Raw genomic sequence first — 26,484 nt, 5'->3', positions numbered from 1 at the left:
AAGATATATTGGTTTTCTCCTTTTAATATTTGATAAAAAGATCAGTTTTGCTTTATTCCGTAGCTTGTAATATGCTAGACTTTTGGCTCTCTGCCATTTCCAAAAATCTGGGATTCAGACCAGATTCGGAAAAGATTCATAGTTGCCTAGCAATCCATATGCTGACCAGTACATTAATCATCTGTGACTGCTAGGTATTAAATCAATGTGTGGTGTTGGACACCTTAGCAAAAAAACAATTAAGAAGGAAGAAACATGGGAAAGGAAGACCAAAAAAATGCAGCATATAATGTCATTATGGTTTACGATATTAGAGTGCCTAATGTCATAGCTAAAGTCAAGGGCTAAAAAATGAGGACTTTTGAACCTAACCCTGAATTTCTTCTGCTGCTGAAAGTTTGATATATGTGATTTTAGTATAGTTATAGAATTTTAATTTTAGAAGAGATAATCTAGTAAAAATGATGATTTTCAAGATGAGGAAATTGAGATTCAGAATGACTATTTTTCTCAAGATAACTTAGCTATTTGGTAGCAAATTCTTAGTTAAAAAGCAGGTCTCCAGATTTCTAGTGTATGTACTTACTATTAATTCAAATGAAAATTGGATTTTTTTCCTGATTTTTACCTAACTATGATTAATAGGCATAATATTATAATTGTGCATAATATTCAAGATAAACTAATTTACAGTTTATCTAATTCATAGTTTTCCTGTCATTACTTCCTTCGAATGTCTACTCTAATTCTCAGCTAACCCTCAGTGTCATTGACTTGTGTCCTATCTTTTATTGACTGTCCTGTCTCCTTTATGTAGGCAATCTCATCTTTCTTTGGCAGCTATGAAGAGATGCAAGAAAAGTTAGTTTCTATCATGATTGCTACAAAACCAATCCAGTTTCCAAGTACTCAGAGTGTTACCTCCTTTGATGATTAGTCTCAGAATTTGCAGATACCAATAGGCAGAGGAGCAGAGAAAGAGAAGCAACAGGAAATCAGATAATATTGACTTATTCACACTGGCTGTCCACAGTGTCACTGGCAGCACTGGAAGGTCTGCAGCCCTGAGATGTTCTAAATAAGCAGGCCAGTATTTGTAAGCTTTTACAAATACAACCCCCACCCCCAGCCACCCTACCCCTACATTGTTCCTTCTTTTGTCTTCACAAAGCTTTCCCCATTTCCACCCCAGGAACAATATGTGCCACTTCCTGGATAGTTCTCAAAGTGCTACTGATTTTATTCCATTATTAGGCTTGGGCATCTACTTTATTATCCTACTACTATTAAGTCAGTATAATGTGGGAAGAGATTGGGGTCCAGGTCTACCTTGTTTGGTAACTCTGCAGTATTTAATGATTTTTAATCCTGGTTGGTTTAGTGCCAATTACATGGAAACGGTATGAGGCTTCTATAATCTTAATTGTGCAAGAACAAATAAACAAACAAAGCCCAAGCTATTCATGTTTATCTTACAGATCCAGTTAACATTAAATTGATCTATCCATCTTATTCTAGTATCTTTGTTCTTTGGTTCTGTTTGATACAAAGTAATTCTTCCTTAGATGACTAAACCTGCTTATCTCTAAAATGTTATTTTAACTTGAACCTATATTTTTATACTCATAATATTACTACTAAGTTTTCTAAATAGTCTTTGTCTTATAATTTATGTTTCTGGACTCCTCTAGAATCCAAGGTCATTTCAGCTCTGTATGCGCTTTTTGGTATGCAAGGTGTTGGTGAAATAAAACCACATATGATAGTGGGTTGGGCTTCAAATAATGGTAAATAATGAGGAAATGTGAGATTTTTACGTTAAAAATCCCTGTCAGATTCTCCAGGAGTGTGGATTTGGGGTAAGATTTTTCTACAAAATCATAACTTCCTGGAGTTTAGGGTTATTTCATCTCTATTTACCTGTCTAGATGATCTGAGTTGTGAATAGGCACAGTTTGTGTATATGGCAAATTTAGAACACAGTATAGATAATTTATCTTTGTATTATGATCATTTAACTTCATTTGAGGTTGAAATCTGTCTATTTAATGAGGACAAGACAAATTTTCAGTGTGACAGAAGAGCCTAGTCCTCCTTAAGCAGAGCATAGACCATATCTATGAGGTATAAGACCATATGTTATGAGGTCTAAGAATGGGAAAATATACTGCAAAAGAAGGAAAATAATGGTAAATAATGGTGAATATTTAAGCAAAAGTAGTAGAGGAAAATGCAAAGTAAATTTATTTATATAGGTGATAAGGGACCTATACAGCTCAAGGATAATACTGAAGTTGTTAATAGTAGTTATCTTGAGCCTGAGGTGAGGGAAATTTCCTGCTCCAATACCATGAAATAGTAACAGGCAGAATGTTTTGCTCTTACGTATGCTTCATCAGGCTCAAAAGTTAAAATGCCATTGCTTTCTTTGAACTTGCCTGTCATTTTTTATCTGGTGATGAATTACACAATACTACCTTCATAAACAGCATATGAACTGTGGGGAGCCTCTTTTCTCTAGTTATTTGGAAAGATGAATAACTCTTCATGCTCTAAAATAAATGATGCTTCTTTTAATTCCAAGATTTTAATTGTTGAATTGTAATCACAAGGTATAGATGATGTATTTGTTTAATTAGGAAAGTCTGATGTTCATGAGGAAATAAGAAAATGTGTAGCAGTGGCATATAAGCATCAACACCGAGGGCTAAGTTTTTTCACGACTGAATTCTCTTTGCACATACAATTAAGTACTATTCATCTATCATGTCTTATTTAAGGGAGATAGTTTAAAATACTTTGTATGTTTATAAACTTATCGTTTACATGGTATTCATCTGAACCCCTAATAAACTTGACTTTGAAGTAATTTTCAGTTGTATAATTTATCAGCAGCTTAATTTTTTGTCTTGGAATCCATTTTAGTGTTTGAATTTAAAATGAATCCAATTAAAGGAGAAATAAGCAATGATGGAAATAGAATTGATGTGAGAGCAACTTGTTGCCATTTGATAGAAAGGCAAGAGAACTGAAATGGCAGTCAGATCATGTAAATTCTCTTCCTAGGGTGATTCTCACTCACAATGTGACCTTTATATACCTGGACCCCAAAATCCTTCTATTAAAATTAAAATATAAAGATCAGAGTATTCCTGGGGCATAAGCTGGATAGTTGTTTAACAAAGAGATTCCCTTTTTCTACTGTACACACAGCTTCCTTTGCATTTAGAGGTGCCCATGTGACTGAATTATGGGCAGTGAAATCTGATATAAGTGGTGTATATAATTTCCAGTCCTGGCCCATAAAAATTCTCAAAGGCAAATGTCTCTTTTGTTATCTGTCTGCTGAATGGAGGTAACTGTAAGGCACTGGACATCGACAGGTTTGCATGACAGGATAATCCTGGGGCCCTGAACGACTACAAGGACCAGAACACTTTTTGGTGTCCTACATTTGGCTATTGTCTGAGTAAGAAATAAACTCATATTGTATTGAACCACTGAAAATTTGAGGTTATTAAAGCAATTAGCCTATCTCGTTAATGCAGCAGACAAGTTTACTTCTACTTTAAATTTTGTGATTTACCAAAAATCGTTCAATGAGTTAATACCTGTGAAAACACTTTCAAAAGTAAAAACCTTTTGGAGTTCCTGTCGTGGCTCAGTGGTTAACAAATCCGACTAGGAGCCACGAGGTTGTGGGTTCGATCCCTGGCGTTGCTCAGTGGTTTGAGGATCCGGCGTTGCCGTGAGCTGTGGTGTAGATTGCAGACGCGGCTCGGCTTGGATCCCATGTTGCTGTGGCTCTGGTGTAGGTTGGTGGCTACAGCTCCGATTGGACCCCTAGCCTGGGAACCTCTATATGCCATGGAAATGGCCCAAGAAATGGCAAAAAGACCAAAAAAAAAAAAAAAGTAAAAACCTTTGTAAAGGTAATTAAAATTTTTCTAATAGTCAAGGTAGACACATAGAAGTATTCAAAATAATTTAAATTTAACATTTGTTCCAATAAGGCTGTCCTTGTTCTACATAATTCCAAATACATGATCTTTAATTACCGTGCTTTAAATGATACCAGTTTCCCAACAACACAGCTCAAATTTCAGTTACCATAATATATTAACTGTGTATAAAATATAGACCTCACTGCTAGCTTGTCAGTCCACAAACTACTATATATAATAACAGATGCACATTATGATAAACTGACCAATCATATCATTTCTTTCAGTGTTGGAGATTGATCAATGAGCATTATTATTCAGTTCATACGAAGTGTGAAGTTCTGTAGTCTCTTTGTAACATTGGTAAGTCAGTGTGACATTTTATATAAATAGGTATCCAAAGGGGGAAATTGACTAATCTAGAGGAAAGTGGAGCAAAGAAACAAAAGTGGTAGTGTTGGATATGAAATTCTAATTGTATGTAAATGTCGTTATAGAAGTAATAGCTGATTGTGGGAGTGTTAACAGTGGTGCCATTGGAGAAACTCTAGATATGCAGGGGAACGCAATAAAGGTAAACTTTTTTTTTTTTGTCTTTTTGCCATTTCTTGGGCCGCTCCCGCGGCATATGGAGGTTCCCAGGCTAGGGGTCTAATCGGAGCTGTAGCTGCCAGCCCACACCAGAGCCACAGCAACGCAGGATTCGAGCCGCGTCTGCGACCTACAGCACAGCTCACGGCAACGCCGGATCGTTAACCCACTGAGCAAGGACAGGGACGGAACCCGCAACCTCATGGTTCCTAGTCGGATTCGTTAACCACTGCGCCACGACGGGAACTCCAGTAAAGGTAAACTTCTTAACATAAATGAGGAAAGTAGTCGTGATGAAAGGAGATGTTCCAGAGAAAGTGATACTGGCATAAAACTTAACATTATGGGAATATTAGGAAATATTTTATGACATTAAAAATACAGGGTTAAAATTGTGGAAGCTGATCCAAATCTAGACAGGAATATGACAGTTTTCACAACATAGAAAAGTTGCTCTGTACTATATTATATGCCAGGAAGTAGAAGGAATCACTAGTCACACTACACTTGATAGTACAGATATTACTCAACTTAAGATGAGGTTATGGCCTTATAACCTCATCATAAGTTGGAAATACTGTTTAGTCAGAAATGCACTTGATACACCTAGCCTACTGAACATCATGGCTTAGTCTCGTCTACTTTATTTTATTATTATTATTATTTTTTGCTTTTTAGGACCACACCCATGGCATATGCAAGTTCTCAGGCTAGGGGTTGAATCAGAGTTACTGCTGCCAGCCTATGCCACAGCACAACAATGCCAGAACCAAGCTACATCTGTGACCTACACCACAGCTCATGGCAACGCCAGATCCTTAACCTACTGAGCAAGGTTGGATTTGTTACCGCTGAGCTACAACGAGAATTCTGATTTTGGATTTTCAACAAACTCTCAGATGGTGTGTGTTTTGGTTGACTGAGGACCGCACTTTAAACAGCCCATCTAGATATCAGAATCTGAATTTTATGAAGATTCCTAGTTGATTCATACACACATTAAAGTTTGAGAAGCATGGTTATCAAATAAGAAAGCAGGACCATATGTAGGAAGGAAATAATCATTATTTTTGCTTTTCTTATTCTCTTTGAGTCAGGTCTGATTGGCTTTTTGTTTATGGTCAGCTTCTCTTCTAATCGGTCAGTATGCTTTTCTCATTGTCTGATGCTTATGCCATACTTGTGTTTTTATATTTCTTTTGATTTTTATGTCTATGTGAATATGTTTATCTTTCATATTATTTTAATAGATTTCCAGATAGACATTTATGAGATATTAAACTCATAATGAATAATTTTTTCTTGTTGACAGCAGGTTTGATTATCTTTGCTTCCTTTAAACACAAATAGACTAATATGTATTACTATTTTAATCATCATCAGTAATTAATAAGTATCTCCTGGTTTACACAATTACCTTCTATTACTTATTATAATTCCCTTTCATCAGCCAGTGCTTATAGATAGGTTTTAATTTCCTTAGAACATTAGAAGAGAGTATCAACTAATGATGAGGGATTTGATTGCATCTCTCTGTACTTAACACTCATACAAGTACTTGGCTTTTATTTTCTTACTCTTAGTATTCAGGATTTTTCATTATTAAGAAATAAAGAAAATAATTCATGGAGTACAATAGGAATATTTGTTGCAAAAGAATAGTAATTTCATACATTATCATAAAAACATCTAGGCAAATCTTAAGAAAACTTGACATTAACAACAAGAGATTTTTAACTCTGGAAGACTTTTTAACACACCACTATAAAAATATAATATTGAAGCAGGGCATATTTAAAAAGTAATCTACATATACTTTACTTGCCTAAGTTATTTTATTTTTTAAATGAAGCCAAGAGGGATATGGATGATGTAGAGAGCTTTTTTATTTTTAATACTTATGTGTTTATTTATGGCCATACCTGCAACATATGGAAGTTCCTGGGCTAGGGATCGAATCTGAGCTGTAGCTGTGACCTACACCATAGTTTTAGCAACTCCAGATCCTCTAACCCACTGTGCTGGGCTAGGGATTGAACCTGCACCTCCGCAAGTGGATTCTTAGACCACTGTACCACATTGGGAACTCCCAGAGGAAGGCACTTAAAAAAATAATTTTGTTTTCATTTTCACATATTGTTACATTTATATATGTCCATAAACAGCATGTTCTGGCTTTTTTGGTGTGTGTGTTTTTAAATTTTATTTGACTAGTATCTTACTTGTAGGCATCATTTTGAGCCATGTCTTTTCTTCATTTAATATTACTTCTGAGAAATATCCATGTTGTTATATGTGACTCTAGTTCATTTATTTTGCCTGCAGATTAGCTTACCATAATGAATTTATCACAATGAACATGTATATATTTTCCTACTGAATAAAACTTGATACGTTTTCAAATTTTGATATTGCAAAAGACCCTGCAACAGTCAGGTATATTACTCCTTGTAATATAATGTGGCATTTCCATGTTATAAATACCTAGAGTTGGAATTGTTGAGTTCTGAGGGCATTTTCAGTTTCATTAGATGATGCAAAATTGCTCTTTGCTCCCTGAGGTGATTTTAAGACTCTGAACACCAGCAGCATATGAATTCTTGTTTTTCTTCACCGTAGTTTAAAATTGCTGGGTTTTTTGTTGGTGGTAGTGCTGGTGGTTGTTGTTAAGGTTAAAAAATAAAAAAAAATAGTGCTGTCTCGGAGTTCCTGTCGTGGCTCAGTGGTTAATGAATCTGACTAGGGACCATGAGGTTCTGGGTTCGATCCCTGGCCTTGCTTAGTGGGTTAAGGATCCAGGCACGGCACAGATCCAGTGTTGCTGTGGCTCTGGCTTAGGCCAGTGGCTACAGCTCTGATTCGACTCCTAGCCTGGGAACCTCCATGTGCCGTGGGAGTGGCCCAAGAAATGGCAAAAAGACAAAGAAAAAAAAAATAGTGCTGTCTGGACATGGTGTCTTGAGAGAAGAAACTTTGATAGATGATTAGTTAATTTAATGTTTATTACTTAATTCTATTCTCTTGAGTTAATTTTGTAATCTCTTTCTTTCTAGGAAATTGTATGTTTAATGCCCCTCGGGTTTGTTTCATTTTTCATTCTCTGTTTAGTTTCAGATTTCTCTCTTTTCTATAAGTATTGTTGGAGATATGTTGCTTTCATTAATTAAAAATTGTTTTTGTTTTTCCTTTTTGTTTTCTATATGTCGTTCATTGTCTTTTTAAAGTTTCATCCTACCCTAATTTTGTAGATTTATTTTCTTTTAAAAATTTTTTAATTTATTTATTATAGATTTATTTTCTTGTTCTTATTCCAGCATGTTGTATTAAGCACAACTAACTTATTTTTAATCTCTTTTTTTAAAATTATGTATTTATGGTTGTAAATTAAACTCTGATATCACTTCACCTGAATCCCACATGCAATGCTGGCATTGTTCGATTTGTAATATTTTGTTATTGTCATCAAACATATATATGTATGTATCTCACCCCCCCACACACTGTTTTTACTTTCTGACTTCTAATTAAATTTTGTGATCAGAGAGCATAGTGTATGTAATTGAATTCTCTCACATCTTTTGACTTTTCCTCTGTTACCTTTTATGAGGTCATTTTTATAAATGTTCCATGTAGAAAAAAAGTTCATTGTTTACATCTCTTAGGTAACACTTGCTAATTTTGTTTTATAAACCTTTACATACTTAGTAAATTTGTCTTGATCTATCAATATCTGACTTATATAGGTTAAAAATGCCCCCAGAAAACTGAGAGCTTTAAAAATTCTGGTATTTGAGTCCATTTTTGTTCTTTATGTATATCAAGACTAAATGCTTGGGTATGTGTTAGGTATAACACAGCCGTGATTGTTTTATCTTCTTGAATAGTTCCTTTTATTATTATGTAAAGACTAAGGATTTTTTTTTTGTTGTTGTTTTTTGTCTTTTTGCCATTTCTTGGGCCGCTCCTGTGGCATATGGAGGTTCCCAGGCTAGGGGTCGAATTGGAGCTGTAGCTGCTGGCCTACCCCAGAGCCACAGCAACGCCAGATCCGAGCCGCATCTGCAACCTACACCACAGCTCCTGGCAACGCTGGATCCTTAACCCACTGAGCAAGGCTAGGGATTGAACCCACAACCTCATGGTACCTAGTTGGATTCGCTAACCACTGAGCCATGACAGGAATTCCAGGATTTTTTTTTTTTTTTTTATCCCTGTTAATGTTTTCTTTTTTGTCTTAGGTTCTACTTAGACTGATATTGATACCATCTCAGCCAGTTTCTTTTTATTTGTATTGTTTGTGTGTTATGTTTTATTTCATTACTTATCTGCCCTGTGAAGGTATTCAAGCTAACAGATCCAGTCATTGAGTCAGTGTGCACCTGGCTACATTCTTAGTTACAAGGCTTGTACTGTGACCTCTACCTACTAAGAGAGGCTACCTGCTAGAAGCAATCACTGCAAGTCTGGTCCAAGGATCAACTCTGAGTCTTCTGTTAGAATCTCTACTGTACAAAGACAACATTTGGTATTAATCTTTCTTTTTTTCTTTAAATTTTTTTCTGTACTCCTAAGTAGAGTTTTAGAATTTCTTCCTTTTTGGGGGGTGGGGGGGCGTACCCATGGCATATGGAGGTTCCCAGGCTAGGGGTTGAATTGGAGTTGTTGCTGCCAGCCTGTACCACAGCCACAGCAACGGAGGATCTGAGCTGCATCTGCAACCTACACCACAGCTTATGGCAACGCCAGAGCCTTAATCCACTGAGCGAGACCTGGTATCGAACCTGCAACCTCATGATTACTAGTCGGATTTGTTTCCATTGCGCCACAACCGGAACTCTGAGCTTTAGACTTTCTTTAGGCTCTTTTCTATGTCCTCCTTTAGCCCCACTGTTTATTTTAAGATGGTGGTTCACAAGCCTTGACTATGTATTCACCTGTGGAGCTTTGAAAAATAGTGAAGTCTGGGTCCCCTACCCTTCAAAGATTATGACTTCGTTAGTTGGGGAGGTTAAGGCCTGGGCATTGGTAATTTAAAATGTTCCCTGTGATGCTAATGTGTAGCCAGTATTGAGAACTACTGTGAGGTTCAGGGTGCTCTTTTTAGACAGACTTCTCTTTCTGCGAAAGCCATTGCTGACTCTGGCTCAGCAAGGGGAAAGAGAAGAATAAAGGGTCTTCTGGTTTAGCTATAGAATTTATGAAAGTCTTTATTTGGTTTAGGGCACCTTTTCTTTATATATACTATTTCTGAGGTTTAGATATCTCTGAAATTGCTCTGACCTTTGTATAGTTTTATCCTAAATTCATTTTGCTGTGGATTGCCTTTGTTTTTCTTTCTCTATCAATTTATATTCCTGGAATTCCCCAAATATTTGGTCTGTCAATATCACTATTCTTTGTTTTCTAGTACTGTAATATATTAATACTATATTTTCGGTACTTACAGATAATATCATATGGTACTATGTTATATATAGTTATTTATATAATTATATAAATATTCTATCACTCAGGAAACTCTGAAAGGGCTGGTAGATAAGTTTGCTCAGACTCTTTCTTTTTCTAATCTTTGCCTCCTAGTTACATTCTTAAGCCATTGTATGAACTAGTTGAATCTGTTTGCGCTTTCTCACAAGCCATGTTCTACCCCTCAGAAACTTGCCTCCTTTTTGCGGTGACTCCCATATTACTTATAATTTCTCTGCACTTTTTTTCCTGGGATTTTGGACCAGAGTTGGCCCTGGGAGATTTGAAAAGAGAGGGAAAAGATAATTTTCATGGCTCCTAAGGTCGCACTCTTGGCACTTTGAATTCTATACTCAGTAAAACATGAGGTAAATGCTTTACATTAAAAGGGAAAGATCTAAAAAGGCGTAGTGTACCATTTTAAACAGAAATTTTATGTTTTAGTTCAGAAGAGATGCCTTCAATCATTAAATTTTGGACATTAGGTAGGATGTCAATTAGGGAAGGTAAATTCATCCAATTACACTTCTTTCATAGGCAAAATTGGGGGTCTTCTAGATGTGGCATTATTATTGGGGTGAAAATACACTTCTAAGGTAGTAAATATGTTTTACCTAAGAGTGTGACTAGGGCTAATATGTTTTATTATATTTTATGTTATGTATTTTCTTGCCTGCTCCACTATTTTTTGGTTTCTGTTGTGTTACAAACTTAATTTACTATTTCTTGTGCTTACAGAATATATCTAATCCTAGGTCCCAGGGAATGTATTTTGATCAGTGTGAGGAACCGTATGATGACAGGTTTATGGATTAATATTGGGAAATAATAAATATTTACTAGATGAAATACATAAAACAGTTGAATAGATTTTGCTCAATCTTCCTTAGGTAGTCACCCAGAGAGCAGTTGAAAATTATCAGCACTGAAATATTATTTTTTTGTGAAAATTTATAACGGTTGAAAGCAGAACTTTAAGATGAGGTTGCCAGTGCAATCTTACAGCGTCATCCCTAGGTACTGTCAGTAAGATTGAAATTTTTGATCCCCATCTTTATTTTCTACATAGTACATCCACAGACCGGGCACAGGTAAATAATATTCTTCCATCAGTTCAGTTCATAGTGCCAGTACCCTGAAAGGCACTTTACATCAGTGCTTCCTATCATATGTCATCAGGGGATTACTAGTCTCAGCTCTTCTGATAGTGCTCTGAAACCTCTGGTATTTATCTTAATCCTCTCTCTTTCTCCATACTGAGACATCTTTTTCATATCATTCAGGCAATTTTGCCTTGGCATTTTCTTTGAGAATTACAGTTTCTTTCGTATCTCCTGGGGTCTCTTCTTCTAATACATAGTAGAAAGGTATTAGGGACTCCAACTTTGCTGATGAGTGTGTGTGTGCTAGTCCAGCCTTGCAGCAGTTCTTTTACGTTCCTAATAAATTGCATCAGCCCTCCAATTGTGGTCATCTGAGAGCAGATGACTAAATTCTACCAATCAACAGCTGGTGGATGGCTTTACTAAGAAAAAAAAATCGCATTTGCTTTCTTTTGGTAGGAGGAAGACATAAAACAATCCTACATTTTGAAAATTTTCTAAATAAAACATTTTGGGGAAAAATCCTACCAACTATTAAAAGAAGCAAAGTGGGAGTTCCCATTGCGGCTCAGTGAGTTAAGAAGCTGACATAGTGTTTGATACTGTCTGTGAGAATGCGAGTTTGATCCCTGGCCTTGCTCAGTGGATTAAGGATCAGGCATTGCTGCAAGGCTGTGGCATAGATTGCAGATGAGGCTTGGATCTAGCATTGCTGTGGCTGTGGCGTAGGTCTCAGCTGCAGCTCTGATTTGACCCCTAGCCTGGAACTTCCATATGCCACAGGTACAGCCCTAAAAAATAATAAAATAAAATAAAATAAATAAATAAAAAGAGGAAAGTGGAGTTCAGTTTGACTGATAAAGACATAACTATCTTTTATAGCGTGGGTGTCATGACAAACTTCTTTATTTTTATACTTCAGTGATTAAAAGTTTAATTATGAAGTAAAATATTTTTCTGTAAAATAACCTATTTTTAAAGCAATAGCTTTATTATGAAAATTTAATAAGGGTAGTTTAAATTATTTTATTTGTTTTACCAAGGAAACCCAGCACAATTTCCTCCTCACTTTATTAAGGCTACCCTTAGGCAAAACTGTAGGTAGTTTCTCTCAAGATCTTGTGTTTCTCTTCTCTTCCCTTGTTCTTGCTTTTTGGCATAATCCCTTTCAGGAACTAAAAGTTCTTATGTTTTCTGTTATTATTATTATTATTTTTTGCTTTAAAACTTCATTCAAAAAAGTATCTCATTGATTCATTCAAATTAACAGACATTTGGCTATTTATTTATTTATTTATCTATCTATCTATCTTTTAGGGCTGCACCCTTGGCATATGGAGGTTCCCAGGCTAGGGGTCCAATCGGAAGTGTAGCCGCTGGCCTACGCCACAACCACAGCAGCTTGGACCCAAGCCGGGTCTGCTACCTACACCACCACTCATGGCAACACTGGATCCTTAACCCACTGAGCGAGGCCAAGGATTGAACCCGCATCCTCATGGATCCTTGTCAGGTTTGCTAACTGCTGAGCCATGACAGGATCTCCAAAATTAACAGACATTTTATTAAACTATAAATTTGCATTTTTAACCCAGGAAAAAAGTCCAAATTTTGCTTACAGCCATACATGAAATTCAAATTTGTCTTTGAGTGGGCACATTTGGCAAAAATTTAAACTTAACATTGTGCTTGAAAATCATCCAATAAATGACTGCTTATAACTTGTGCTGGATTATTTGTTGTCAACTCAGCACTATCATCATTTCTTCTGAGTCTGGGAACTACATTTTTTTTTTTTTGTCTTTTTGGGGCCACACCCACAGCACATGGATGTTCTCAGGCTAGGGGTCGTATCGGAGCTGTAGCAGCCAGCCTGTGCCACAACCACAAAAGCTTGGGATCTGAGCTGTGTCAGCGACCCACACCACAGCTCATAGCAACACCAGATCCTTAACTCACCAAGCAAGGCCAGGGATAGAACCTGCATCCTCATGGATACTAGTCGGGTTCCTTAACTGCTGCGCTGCAACAGGAACTCCTGGGAACTACATTTTAAACAATGTTCTGTGTTCCTGACTTCTGTGGAATCTTCCAGATAATCTGAGACCAGCCCCCACCCACACTCTGAGGAGAAGGAGAGAACAAAGAAAAAGGCAGACCACCCTAGACCAGTAGGTAGTAGGTTTAATAAGAAAGGGAACTTACTTATTAGCAAGTAAGTCTTGGGTGGCCACAAGATGAGTACAGTCAGACCTTGGAGATACTGCAGATTTAGTTCCAGACCACTGCAATAATGTGAATATCGCAAGAAAGCGAGTCACATGAATTTTGTGGCTCCCTAGAGCATATAAGTTATGTTTACACTATATCATAGTCTATTAAGGGCCCAATAGCATTATGACTAAAAAACAATGTACATACCTTAATTTAAAAATTTTACTAAAAAAATGATGCTATCATCTTAGACTTCAGTAAGTTAAGGTATAACATCAAAGATCATTGGTTCCAGCTCACCATATAAGTGTAATAATAATGAAAAAGTTTGAAATATTGTGAGAATTACCAAAATGTGATAGAGTCATGAAGTGAACAAATGCTGTTGGAAAAATAGCACCAATAGACTTGCTTGACTCAGTGTTGCCACAAACCTTCAGTTTATGTATATAAAAAGAAGTGTCTGCATAGTGCTATAAATAAGGTATACTTACAGCTTTTTGTACCCACCTACTAGAATCTTCAAAGTTTATATAGAGATCTTAACAAGGTTCAGTAACATACCAAGTCCAGATAGACTCAACATCACATTTCTATTTCAAGGCTGTATCTTTTGAGCAGCTTTAAGGAGTAGGGCAGGCAAGGAAAATGCACATTCTAAAGATGGGGAGGAGGTGGAGAGCCTTCAGTGTCTTAGGTCCAGTTTGTGGGTTAACTGGTAGTCACATCCTTTTTTTTTTTTTTTCCTTCTTTCATTTTTGGCCATCCCATGTCATATGGAATTCCTGGGCCAGGGATCAGATCCAAGCCACAGTCACAACCCAAGCCACAGCTGTGGCAACGCTAGGTCCTTAACTCACTGTGCTGGGCTGGGGATCAAACCTATGTCCCAGTGTTCTCAAGACACTGCCTATCCCATTGTGCCACAGGGGAACTCTGAGCAGTCACGTCTTCTTGATGATATCCTCTAACACTCTGCCTTGAATGGTTCTGAGTTAGAGTCTTATAGATTTTGCTCGACCTCCTTTGTCAATAGAAGCAGTTCTTCCTCTCTGAGATTACCCTCGCCTTAAATGAAGAACCTGTGATGAACTCTTCTGAAGTAATCATCTTTCAGATAAATTATCCTTAAAATTCAGTCCCACTTTTCATTTCTTCTAGACCTGTAATTAAGACTCAAAGCCCTTTGGCCACAGAGAGATGGATATCAAGTGTGACCTCGAAGGAGATACCAAACGTGCCAAAAATGAGAAGATTTTTGTCAATTCATATTAAAGAAACCTGAGGCTATTAAGGAACTATATCACTCTCTGTATATCACTAAACAAAGTCTCTGGATTCAGGGTGTTGTCTTGAGTATTTATGACAGGCTCTATGAGTTTTCTCAGTTGATAAACAAAAATCTGAACCCAGTAGTGGCTATTGTCAGGGGCTGGGATTTGATTTTACTTTCCTTTTAAGCTAATAAGTAGGCTTGTTACAGTTTCATGGAATGTATAAGACTCTTGGGGTCAGATATAAAGGACTTTATCATTGCAGAGCAAATAGCATGGGTATAGTTTGCATCATTTCCTTTTGCCCCATAAGTCTCAGGAATTCAGAGGGCCCAGGTGGATGAAGTGCATGCTGTGGGTTTGTGTTGTAAGCGAAGAACAGTGAGCTTGGAGAATCCACCTATTTTGGAGCAAGTGTGTACTTTGATTGATAGAAACATGACCTCATTCCTGAGGGTTGATCACTGAAAATACAACCATGAGAGATACCTTGGGTAAAGAGCAATCAGAGCCTGTATTCATGGAATACCTGGCAAAGACATATAGTTTTGCTTGGAGTCCATGGTGGAATGCCTTTCCTATAAATCTACTCATTGGCTCTACATATTATTGGCAAAACTTAAATTTTCACATTTATTTGTACTCCATTGATCATTATGATTAAGATGAAGGATGGAGGCAGAGTCTAAACCTGTTTCATATAACATTTAATTAAGGATACTATCAGTAAGACTCTAAGTATCAGGGTGAGGCCAGCCTGCAGTACTGACCTCATCTACGCCTCCCAAATTTTTGGACTCAGTCAACTGTGAATGACTCAGGAGGATCACCAGATCCCATTTCAGACAGATAGGATATAATCTAAGTTTAGACTATTATCCACTATGACCATTCCAAAGAAAGTCTAAGCTGACCTGCTGACCTTTGATTTCATTGCCAGTAATTAAAGGGATAATAAATGATACAAAAACAATCCTCATTCCCAATGGAGAGACATTCTGTGGCTTACTTTCTTCCAGATGTAAACAAAAAAGTCAAATAGTACAGATAACTTTTGCTTGGCATTTGTTGGTAAATCTGATTTTGGATGACCATTACATTGGTTTAGTTCATCCACATGGGCAGCGTAATCAAGTAGTTGCCGCCTTTATTGCTATACATAATATAACCCAAGGCTGTTTGGTGTCAGGAGAGGCATATGAACTTGTCTTAGTCATCAGTGTATCAGTTCTTGTGTTTGTACACATATGAGAAGGGATCCAGGGTCAAATGGAAAGCCCTAGAGCTACCTCTTCTTGCTGTAGTAGAATACAAATACAACACAGCCTTCCTGGAAGGATTTTAGACATTTTTGGTACCATCAAACACTGGAAAGAGGTAGGAATGGTGACCCTTATTATACCCCTATTAAAGTTGTCTGTTTGTCTTGTGCAAAAGATAGAGAACACTGGCAAAAGGACAGAGGAGTATCATAAACTTAATCAGATGTAACTTAGTTTGCATGTAGACTTTTGGATGTGATTTCTTTACTTGAGAAAAATTAACTTACTCCTGGTACATAGCTGCTAATCAAGCAAATTCCTTTTTTTAAACCTATTAATACAGACAGATATGAAGCAGTTGAGTAAACGAAAAAGTCCACAAGTCAAACTCAGGGGAGAGTGAGTGTGTTACAGAGACTAGTTAGTACTATGGCTATAAACTGAGGCTGCAGCTGGAGCATATTAAATGAGGTGAAGAATGGAATAGGATGAGGTCTAAAAAGTAGACTAGGACTTGATTGGTGTAGGGATTTTCAAGAAAGAATTTAAGTACAGCATTTTAAAATTCACTTTAAGTATAATGGGCAGGGCATTGATAGGATCTGATTTGTATTTTAGAAGATTTCCTTAGCTGTTATGTGGATAATGGATTGAAGTGGGGCAAGAGTGTTAGGCAGGAAGCAATTAGGTTATGTCACAGAACAAGTGAGAGATGATGTTGGCTCGGACTCAGGTAGTAGTAGTGGAGATGGAGTAAAATGGATGGTTTAGGGAAATATTTTGAAAAGCAGAGTTAATAGAATTTGATGATGGATTGAAGGTGGAAAATCAAGAATAACTATATGTTTTTGCCTTGAGGAACTGAATGGTTAACAGTGCAGTTTGCTGAGCTAGAGGAGACATGAGGCTGAGATAAGGGGTTGCAGAATGCAGGGAGAAGATATAGTGGGGAAGTGGAAAGATTCAGAATTCTCCTTTGAGCACATGTTTGAGATGCCTATTAGATAGCCAAAGGGGATATCCAATAGACAGTTGGCTATATGAGTCTAGTTAGTACTGTGGTGTAGATTTTAGTTATGCACTCTAATTCTGTACCAGAATAGGCATAGATTTTAGAGTCATTGGCTAAAAGATTATTTAAAGCCATAGGATTTCGTGGAGATAAGGAGAATAAAGAAATGAAACTGAAGTAAGATTGTTGGCTCATATAGTAGCTCTAGTTTTAATTTTTGAGGTACTTCTTTACTGTTTCATTAGTGGCTGCACCAATTTACATTCCTACCATCAGTGCCCAAGGGTTCTCTTTTTTCCACATCCTAACCAACAATCATCTTTAACATTTTTTAATCTTTATAACAGGTGTGTAGTAATATTCATTGTGGTTTTGACTTGCACTTCCCTAATGATTAGTGATGCTGAGAACTTTTTCATGTACCTGTTGGCCATTTGTAGGTCTTCTTTGGAGAAATGTCTATTCAGTGCTTTGCCCAATTTTTAATCAAGTTATTTGTGCTTTTGCCATTGAGTTATGGGAGTTCTTTATATATTTTGGATATTAATCATTTACTATATGACTTAAAAACATTTTTTCCCATCTATAGGTTGCCTTTTCATTTTGTTAATGGACTTTGTGTCAAAATTGTCACAAGAGGCAAAGAAGGTTATTACGTATTAACAAAAGGGTCAATTCCACGGAAGGATATAATTATTATACATACATATGCACCCTACATCAGAGAAGCTAAATACGTACAACTGACATTGACAGATATGAAGGGAAAAACAGACAGCAATACAATAGTAATAGGAGGCTTCAGTACCTTCCTTTCAATAACTGATAGATCGTACAGATAGAAAGTCAGTAAGGAAACAGAAGACTTGAACAACACTGCAGACCAAATGGATCAAGTATTTTAAATACTGCTGAAATCTCAAATTCAATAAAGACAGAGAAATGATCTCTGACATTTAATAGCACGGTGATTATGGTGACCTTAACAAGAGGTGTCTCAGGTGTTTCAGGGAATGAAGTGGTGGGGACTGGTGTGAATTAAGGAGAAAATAAGAGGAGCTTAAAAATATACACAGAATGTAATCAAAACAAAAACTGAATATACAACTGCTGACCATAACAAGAGAAAAACAAAAACAGAATTTAGAAAGCAAACAATAACAACAAAACAACAAAATTCAAAATCTGTCTTCACATTAAATACCTCTTTGAGCTGTGTTCTTTCTACTTTTCCTTTTACCATTTACCGTCCACAAAAAGTAACCTATATTGCAGCCACTAAGTTTTATCCCCATTGCAGCCACTAGATTCTACCCCTACTCCCCAGCAAACTGCTCTATTCAAGGCCATCAATTGACTGCATAATTGTATTTCATTCTCCTTTTAAAATTTTCTCCTCTCTTGTCATCCATGACCTTCTATTACATTCTTTCTCCTTCCTAACATATTCTTTTATGAGTTGTCTCTCTTCATCCTTTCCCAAATTGTATTTGACATTTTCTCCCTTCAGTTTTTATACATTTTCCATTCTAATTGGCCTCAAGTGACTTCAATTATCTCTTCAGTGGAGTGACTCATACATTTAAATCTTAATCCACTTTCACTTCCAACCTCCGCACCCACATCTCTAACTTTCTTGTCAACATCTTTACTTGGAAGGCCTGCTCACAACGTGTTTCAAACCAGCTCCTCTTCCAAATTTTCCATGCAGTGAAGAAAGCAAGCCCTCACAAAGATAAAAATTTTTGCATAGAGTTGGAAATTGTTCCAGAGTCAAAGTATGTTTTATAGGAATAAGAACTCTTTTGGAAATTTATCTATTTTAGATCTTGAAATGTTAAATATAAAATAGCTTTTAGTAAAAGTATTTTACCCCGCCAAGTGCTGAGAGCTGTATAGAAAGCATGTTTTTATAGAGTAATTAGTCAAAAGTTTAAGACATTAATTGTCCGAGCAAAGATTATCAGTATGAATTTTAATTAGTGACAAACTTTAGAATGGAGTGAAAACAAAGTTTGGAATGGCTGATTAAACTATGAACACTAGCATTTAGGGCATAGCATTTTCACCAGGTTTTATTACAAGACATCCTGGTATATATGTATGTACATAGCATGTAGGTCAATAATTATTATTTTAATACATTAATTCTTTTACCTCAAGCATTTCATGTTTCATGGATAATGATTAGTCAAAGTATTTTTGTTAATAAGTAGAAGTTTTGAACTGAGCAAAAAAAGATGTTTTATTCACAATAAGTTGAAGCATCCTAATGCAAAAGAAGCTTGTGGGACATAAAATTGATTTTTGTTCTTCATTCATAATATCAAATTGAATACAAACCATGTAATGAAAAAAAATGCTTGGAATGGGTTTATTTAAATACCAGGAAAGTTGTTATTCTAACAAGAGAAGATCCATTCAAAGTCTGTATTACAAAAGCCTACTGAGTTCAGGGCTTTAGAGATCCTTTTTTGTATGATGTACAAGGATGAATTCAAAGCTAGGAAATGATTTAAAGGAGAGAGAGGGAGTAGATATAGAAATGTGGAATCACGAATAGTTTTAAGGAGGAAATGATATTTAGGAAAACCTTGAAGCAGGAGTAGGAGTTATAGAAGAGACCATGGAAAAGGGAGTTCCAGGTAAAGAAAATGAAATGAGGAATGAAGTAAAAACTCAAGAGTATCTGCATGAGGCTGAGATGAATTCAGCTTGACTGAGTATCTGTGATTGTGATAAAGATGAAGGTAAGTTTGAGAAAATATTGTGAATAGACTTGAATTCCTAGCTCTGAAGCTTGGACTTTGGAGACAGTGGACAATCATAACATTTTTTTTGAGTTGGGTGGAAAAATAAAGGGCCCAAGCTTTAGAAAATATAAACTGACAGTGGTATGTCAGATGTACTGGTAACTGGAGAGGGAAGAGATGGGTGATTGGTTTCCTTGTAGTTGTAGCCTGTGTGTGTAGGTAGGGTACTATGGCATTGTTGCCTTCCACATGGTGTAAATGGCTGTATTTTGCTCAGGCCTGAGTCTCCAGCTTCCTATGTGAATCCTGTGTGAGCTCAACGATGTCCTACTTTATCTCTGTGGGTCCCTTCATAGACAAATTGAAATTTCTCTTTGTGTGTTTTTAAATTCTTGTGGATGGTAAACCAACGATGCCTCCTCCATTGGTTTTTAGCCCTTTTTTGTCAAAGCCAGGAAGTTTACCTTCCTCATTTTGCATTTTGGACTAGTGCCTGAAAATGTTAATTTTCTTGGAATCTTGATTTTTCTAGTAAGAACAAGAGTTTTAGAGTCAGGCAGAATTGTGTTTAATTTCCTTTTCTCATCCTTATTAGGAAAATAACAGTTTTCTGAGCCTCCAGTTCCTGACTGTGAGATGGGTGAAATAATATATAACTTAGAATTTTTGAGAATCATCAATGAGATACATCATGTAAAAAACTTAGCTTATTGGCTTGTTCATATGGCTTATCAATGAATAATGCTGGCTTTCCTTCTTATCTTTAATGACCTTTCAAAGAACTGGGCATTATTGATGATTTCTTTTTATTTTTTTTTTAAACTCTCCTTCCTCTTTCCCTACTTTTGTGGGGTCCTCTCACACTTCGCTTTGGTCTCAGTATACTTTACTTTTTCATTAGCTTTTCTCATATGACATTTCCTGGAGTCTCATTCTGTGCCTTCTTTTCTCTATACTATTCTTAAGTGATCTCTCTAATGCCCACAGTCTCAATTACTATGTGAAAAATGATTTATCCAAGTTTTTATCTTTAGTAGAATCTGTCCTCTTTGGTTTCATATCCTTTTTTTTTCTCCTACAGCAAGCTAAATGCATACTCCTAGATATTATACAAGTATTTGAAACTTAACCTGTCTAAAGCTTAGTATGTATGTTATCTTCTTCCCTTTCTTGTGTATTTCCTCTTAAACTCCCAGTAAATAGTGTCACTCTTGACTGACATTTCTAAACCAGTATCCTAGGAGGTTTTTTAGACATGTCCCTCTGCCTTACCTTTTGCTACTGATCAGTTGTCTCCTCCTAAATTGTTGCTACTGATCAGCTGTCTCCTCCTAAATTGTTTTTAATATGCCTCTCTTCTTTCTGAAAGGGTTATATTTCAGGTCCTCTTTGCAAAAGTTATTATAATATCCTTCTGATACGTTCACCTGCATCCTATCTTTTTCCCCTGCAAATTCTCCCAGAGTCATTTTTATAAAATACAAACATGATCTCCATACCCATTAGGGTGAAACTCAAGCTTCTTATCTTGACATACCAGACTACTCATCCTCAGACTTTTTCTTTTTCTTTGGTCTCATCCATCTCACTATTACATATCTTAGGGTACAATATTAAAAACTGTTTTGCAGAAGTTGTTTTCCCTGTTTACCATGTTCTTCCCTATCTTGTCTTCAAGGGTCTACATATACTTTAAACTTTCGGCTCAAAAATCAACTCATTTATAATATTCAGAAATTCTTTTCAAGCATCAACTATGTGCTAGGCACTGTGCTAGTCAATTCTTTGTGAATAATTCCTTGACTCCAAGACACTTCTCATGCTGCCCTGTGCACATCTCTATTATCAAATTGGATTGTTGAGATCTATATATTTATCTGCCTCTTTTACTGAGCCATGTGCTTCCAGAGGGCAGGGGATTTATCTTATTCATCTAGGTGTCATTAGCTCTTGACACAGTCATAGATAATCATTAAATGTTGAACAAATGAATGAATGGTTACTTTGAGCAAAATGTTAATAACATTTCTTAGGGAGGCTTGGAAAAACATAATTTTCCTTGCATTTAGTAGAACACAAATACTGTTTTTTTGAAATTCTGAACCTACTGGGTTAGAAAATGAGTGTTTTAAAATAAATGGAACACCTCAGCATTCTAGCTAATTGGCATGAATAATTTCTGACAGAAGGTTGAATATCAAATAGCTAGTTTGCCTCTCTTTTGTGTTTATCATATATGTTTTGATAGAAATTAGCAATAAGCCAAAGAGATGTTTATTCACAGATACCATTGCTTTTCATTTGGGTTTGGATAATGAACACTAAGAAGGCAAGCAGAGTTTACAGGGAGTAATTGATGTTGATGTTTTGTGCTATCATGTGTATATTATTTTTTAAAAAAGAGGCACTAAACTATCATTGCATGCCCCATAGTTATAAGCAAGGGCCTTGTGGATCAATGATTCTTTAATGAAATGCTTTGCAGCACACACTGTCATTATCTTGTTCTTACAAATAAGAAACAAGAATGAACTATTCTATTGAATTCATGGGCAAGGAGGGCTGTTTGGATTGTATAACCTCAACTCTTCTGTTCATAAATGAAAGAATAGAGGGCCAAAGAAGTTAAGAGCATTAACTTGAGATGACCAAGATAACTAGTGTTGGAGATAGGATTGAAATCAGACATCCTAACAGAAATCTCTTCCAATTCTTTCAAATTCTGGCAGAAGATCACCCACTGTGAACCATGTGGGAGTAAGATTGATATCACATTCCTTTTAAACAGGTACATTAGTCAGTCCTTAATTATATGCATATACTTATTGCTCATATGGTTAATATTCATCTGTCCAGTAACTCATATTTGGTATTAATTTTATATCATGAACCAAGATTTCACAGATTTTATTTTCCTTTTGTTAGCTGTTGAAAAAAATCAAATATTTTCAGCTTTTCCTTCATATTTTCACAGATAAATGTGATTTATATTGCCCAAGTAGTTAAGTCACTTCAAGTTCTATATAAGGTCAAGTCCAGATCTCAGGTTTTATATTACCATTGGATTTCCTATAAGTCCTGGGAAAACTGTTAGGAGGAGTTTGTAACAGATGCCCATGTCCTCAAGACATCTGGATTCAAACTTACTAGGAAAATGTGATTGGATAGTTTGGGAGCAGACACACAGGCAAAAGGGAAAGAAAGGGAAGGAAACAGTAGAACAGAGGAACTAAAGAAAAAAAGCAAGAATAGTACTTAAGGAACTAAGGAGATAAAAGTTACGCCCGGAAATATTTATTCCTGCCTGTGAAGGTATTGTGCTAGGAAACTTCAGTTATCTCAGGTAATCCTCCCAACTCCAGGTTTTACAGGTGAGGAAATGTGTCCAAGTCACCCACCTAGTAAGCATCAGGACTAGAATTCAAACTCTAATCTAGTATTTTCTGCCGTGAGAGGAAAAGCTCGTTAAAAGCTTCTCAGAATGCTAGTTCATGGATGGTAAGGACTCCCTTGAAAATTCAGTTTTCACTAGGTTGATTCAAATGGCTTGGTAGTGCCTGCTCTTAGGAACTTCAATGGATTCATTTTCAGAGGACTCCAAAAAAATGAGCCCAGTTGATAAGACCTGAATGGTCTGATTACTGAATGTTATCTAAAGGTTGGAGGGAATCCTCCCATTGGCAGGAGCAAAAGAGTGAGAAAGTTGAAATAGCAGAAATTGCAATTAGGTAGGACCTCCCAAAAAATGTTTTTTTTTCCCCTGCTTTGGCTGCAGAAATCACTCATGTAGACAGAGTGGAAACCAATCCCCAAACACGGAAGAGGGTGTGTGTGTGTGTGTGTGTGTCTGTAGTAGTGGTCCTGTTTATAAAAATGGGCTGGGATTTGGGGCTCTATATGATTAAGATTGTAATAACACCTGAACTCTTAATTGTCCCCAAATATGGAGTAACTTGGGAAAAACATTACTAGCAGGTAAAATTGCATTGCGCATATTTAAGCATATTGGAATGACCAACGTCTGCATTAAAATATTTTTAAAAAATCACGACTTGAAGTTGTTTTTAAAAAGAATAATGTATTTACTGGAGTTCCCGTCGTGGCGCAGTGGTTAACGAATCTGACTAGGAACCATGAGGTTGTGGGTTCGATCCCTGGCCTTGCTCAGTGGGTTAAGGATCTGGCATTGCCGTGAGCTGTGGTGTAGGTCGCAGATGCAGCTCGGATCCTGTGTTGCTGTGGCTCTGGCGTAGGCCGGTGGCTGCAGCTCTGTTTGGACCCCTAGCCTGGGAACCTCCATATGCCGCGGGATCGGCCCTAGAAAAGGCAAAAAGACAAAAAAAAATAATAATGTATTTATTATTATGCATGGAACACTTTCATTACATATAAAGAACTAAGTATGGAAAATTACAAAGGAGAACGTTAAAAAATCAGCCAAAATCTATGACAGTGAGAAAAAAGAATGCACATATGTATGTGTGACTGGGTCCCCTTGCTGTATAGTAGAAAATTGACAGAACACCATAAACCAGCTATAATGGAAAAAAATAAAAATCATTATGAAATTAAAAAAAAATCTATGATAGAATGATCACTTTGAATATTTGCTGAATAGCATTTAAGATATCTCTCTATATATTTTTAGATAGAAAGACAGATAACTTGGTAAAAACAATTTTGGAGCAGATGGGGAAATACTCTATATGCAGTTTTTAATGAAAATATAACATTTAACATGCATTTAATAAAAAACCTGAAACTGAAGTAATTTTTTAACTTCAGCCTAAATATATATATATATATTTAATTTCAGAACCATATTAGGCCTTGGAGTACCTCTCTAGAATTAAAAATTTTGAAAACATTTAAGAGATTGGGTCATTGCATTTTTTCAACATTTTTTTTCAGCATTAGAAAGTAGCTACAGATTTGCAGCTATGAATAAAGACATTAACACAGGTAGACTTTCTTCTTTTTCTTCATTCCCCTTATACTTGGTTCCTTCAGACATTCCTAAGCTAACTTTACTTTTGCCTCATTTTTCTTTTTTCTTTTGTCTTTTTTTTTTTTTTTTTTTTGTCGTTTTGGGGCTGCACCCGTGGCATATGGAGGTTCCCAGGCTAGGGGTCCAATCGGAGCGGTAGCTGCTGGTCTACGCTACAGCCACAGCAATGCCAGATCCGAGCCACGTCTGTAACCGACACCGCAGCTCACGCCTACGCTGCGGATCCTTAACCACTGAGTAAGGCCAGGGATCCAATACGCGTCCTCATGGCTAGTAGTTGGATTGGTTAACCACTGAGCCGCGATGGGAATTCCTGCCTCATTTTTCTTAAGAATTTAAATTTCTACTATATTGTTATATTTTAGGTATTTTTGCAAGCCACACTTTAATACACAACAGGAACAAGACGTAATATAAATAAATCACAGATAAACATAAAATATTGGCAGTTGTTATAATTCAAAATGTGGATAATCCTGACTCATGATTTACTAGTAACTTTTCTGTGTTCAATAGTATATGTTAAGGTCACCTCTAAATTATATATTAATTACTGAAGGCATAATTTAGAACAGCACAGAATTATCTCTTTTTAAATTAATATTCACCTATTTCCTAATAAGTCTCTTCTAAATTGTTGTATCTTCAATTTACCTTTTATAAACAGTAGAAGAAATTACTTTGCTTTGGTATTGAAATTTTGTGTTCCAGTATAGTGAAGCCATGAGGTGAGTGACTCCTGGCTTACTGTTTTTTAAATTATAGGCTGTTAAGTAAGATCTGCCAGAATGAGGTCCTAAAAGAGAATTATTTTTCACATGTCAAAATCTAGGTTGAAACACTGACTTGCTTGTTAAGATTAATTAACTAGAGGTAGTACTTGCACATTGGCTCATTAACAGAAGAAAAATTGGCCCACTGTAGTCACTCATAGAATTTTAGTAGAAAAGTAGGTGATGAATGTAAGCAAACCTCATATAAATACAACTCTTTTACTGTTTAGGAAAAAAAGAAAACAATCCCCCCCCCCCCCATGGTAGAGATAATTACTCAGTGTGCAATTCTTCTGCAGCTGTTTTCTCTTCTTCATATGACCTCTCTTTCCTAGTGTTAGAAATCACAAATGTAATCATTTCTAATCTTGTACCATGAGCAGAATTGGATGGTAAAGCAATAGTGAAGTTATATACAATGTCTCTGTCATAAGTAGACTTGAACTTGGACATGTTTCTTACTCCTATGAGCCTCAGTTTCAGCTGAAGAAAATGATGGAGTTGAACTAATAGGTCCTTAAGTGCCGCCTTTTTGTAAAATTTTTCTTCCTAAATGAGCTATGTTGAAAATATGAGTGCCCTTTTAGGTGTTCCTTGTGTCAAACTGCCTTATGACTATTTCAAAACATTCTTGAAACAAAAATGTCCTGACTTGCTCTAATTTAAGTTTTAGGTGGTTTTGTGAAATAAAACAATTGTAATTGAGTATCCAGTCTCAACACAGATGGCCATCCCTATTTCTGTGGTCAGTACCACTTTGCATCTCTGAAGCCCTACAGGACTTCAGTCTACTGGGTTGATGATTAATCTTTTTCCATTTCCACCATGGTCATCATCTTTGAATACTTGGAGAAGGTAATACACTAATTGTGGTAAATGGGGTAGTGTAATCATCTCATAAAATGCTATAGCTATCGGCCTGTAGACTCAATGGTCAGTACAAATCCTGGGACTTAATAGCGAGGGTACACAACCAACAAGACCAAATACCTTCGACTGACTTTTAGCGGAATATGTTTTGTTGCTAACATGATAAAATGTGTCAGGTTTTGATTATGGTTACTTGTAAATTTATGATATTTCT

Source organism: Phacochoerus africanus, chromosome 3 (genome assembly GCF_016906955.1).
Source record: "Phacochoerus africanus isolate WHEZ1 chromosome 3, ROS_Pafr_v1, whole genome shotgun sequence".
Classification (NCBI taxonomy): Eukaryota; Metazoa; Chordata; class Mammalia; order Artiodactyla; family Suidae; genus Phacochoerus; species Phacochoerus africanus.
The sequence above is the reverse complement of the archived record's forward strand: the minus strand, read 5'-3'. Positions refer to the sequence as shown.